The sequence below is a fragment of the Zalophus californianus genome, chromosome 17 (assembly GCF_009762305.2).
Source record: "Zalophus californianus isolate mZalCal1 chromosome 17, mZalCal1.pri.v2, whole genome shotgun sequence".
Classification (NCBI taxonomy): domain Eukaryota; kingdom Metazoa; phylum Chordata; class Mammalia; order Carnivora; family Otariidae; genus Zalophus; species Zalophus californianus.
Window position 1 is genome coordinate 48,711,287 of NC_045611.1, and position 2,263 is coordinate 48,713,549.

Below are 2,263 nucleotides of genomic sequence, written 5' to 3' on the forward strand. Positions count from 1 at the left end.
AGAGGGAAGAGGGTCAGAGGGAGAAGCAGACTCCCCGCTGAGCAGGGAGCCCGATGTGGGACTCGATCCCGGGACTCCAGGATCATGACCTGAGCCAAAGGCAGTCGCTTAACCAACTGAGCCACCCAGGCACCCAGTACAACTGGTTTTGAAGAGGGTCAGGTAGTTTCTTCTTAAGCTGAACACATGTCAATCCTCTGACACAGCAATTCGACTGCTGAGAATTTACACATGAGCAACGAAAGCTTATGTCCATAAAAGTAAGTGTACAAGAATATTCATAGCGGGCGTTATCCATAATAGCCCCAAACTGGAAACAGCACAGGTGTCCGTCAATAAAGGAATACAAAAAACAAACCATGATTTCCACATTCTGTGGAGTGAAAGAAACCTTACACAAACGAGGATATGCTGTATATTTCTATTTATGCAAAGTTCTAAAGCTTTAGATGTTGAATACTTGCCTCATAGCTACTGCGAGTTGAAATGTGATGTAAGCATAAATACACAAGGGATCCCAGAGACTGGGTACAAAATCCCCATAAAATATCTCATTAATAATGGTTTTATATGGATAACTTATTTAAATGATGTTTGTATATATGAGGTTAAAATATACTATAAAAATTAACCACACCTTTTTTTACTTTTTTAATGTGGATACTAGAAAATTTTAAATTACATATGTAATTTAAATACGTCTTGCAATATATTTCTGTTGGGCAATGCTGATCTAAAATTGATAGATAGGTGCTCACTTTGGCAGCACATATACTTAAATTGGAACCACACAGAAAAGATTAGCACGGCCCCTTCACAAGGATCACATGCAAATTCGTGAAGCATTCCATATTTTTAATATATGTGAAAAACGGATAGACAGATAAAATTTATAAATAACACAAGGAGTGCCTGGCTGGTTCAGTTGGTAGAGCATGTAACTCTTTTTTTTTTTTTAATGATTTTATTTATTAGAGAGAGAGAGACAGCGAGAGAGGGAACACAAGCAGGGGGAGTGGGAGAGGGAGAAGCAGGCTTCCCGTGGAGCAGGGAGTCCAATCCCAATCCCAAAGCAGGGCTCGATCCCAACCTGAGCTGAAGGCAGACGCTTACCGACTGAGCCACCCAGGCACCCCCGAGCATGCAACTCTTGATCTGGGGTTCAAGCCCCATACTGGACGTGGAGCCTACTTCATCAAAAAAAAATTTTTTTTACATTATAAATAAGACTAAAGCAGAACCACATATATTTCTAACACCTCACTGGAGCACTGTCCAACTTCTAGAACCACGCAAGGATTATCTGGTTCTCAGGGGGAATGTAACTTTTTAAGTCCTACTATTTATTACTGATTAGGGCCCCGACTCTATAAGGTTTAGATTTAACTTTGCAAATGACAAGATTGATAAACTGCAAACGATTTTTCTCTGGTAAGATGCAAATGACTTCAGATGTGAATGACTTCTGCCCAGTAGACAACAGAACCCCAACAACACTGCACCTAACGACGTCAAGAGTATGGCAGGAGAGGCTCTAGAGAGGCCAGCACTCCGTCCGAACTAACTCAGCAGAAACAACGAGCAGTTGAGTTTTTAAAAGGTGGGGTGAGGCGGAGATCTTAGGTCATCTGTGTTTGTTAATTGGCTTTCCCCAAAAGAAAAGGAAATTTGCTTTTATCTCTGTGACAGGAGGCAGTTTAACAACCTGGAGGAAGGTGCCCACACAAGTGAGGCTCTCACCCCCCTTAGGAAACTGGGAGGCAGGAGTACTATCTCCTTTGATATTCACATCTCAGAGAGCTGGCTCCCAGGTCCAAGAGAAAGACATTTTCTGGGCAGGAGGCTTTTAAAGACATTTACATACATCTCAAAGGGCCAGAGAAAGAATCTATAATGACGAGTTTTCTAAAGTGAATGCTCTAAGAAAAGTGAGGTCTGGGGCTTCTGTGGTTAGACCATCTGGATTCTGGAAGGGCCCGGGGTGAGAGGGAGGTCAGGGGTTTAAACGCGGGGAGAGGGGCACCTGGGTGGCTCACTTGTTAAGCGTCTGCCTTCAGCTCAGGTCATGGTCCCAGGGTCCTGGGATGGAGCCCCGCATCGGGCTCCCTGCTCAGCGGGAAGCCTGCTTCTCCTTCTCTCACTCCCCCTGCTTGTGTTCCCTCTCTCACTGTGTCTCTGTCGAATTAAAAAAAAAAAAAAAAAAAAAAACTAAAAATAAATAAATAAATAAAATAAAAGCAGAGAGAAGCCTATCTCAAGTTTA

General features: G+C 42.9%; 1 non-coding gene across 1 annotated transcript; it reads left to right on the forward strand.

The window, feature by feature from the left end:
- The first annotated feature begins 750 nt into the window (after positions 1-750).
- Positions 751-857, forward strand: LOC113936814. The gene has a single exon (XR_003524377.2). It is a non-coding gene; the product is annotated as a U6 spliceosomal RNA (small nuclear RNA).
- The last annotated feature ends 1,406 nt before the right edge of the window (positions 858-2,263 follow it).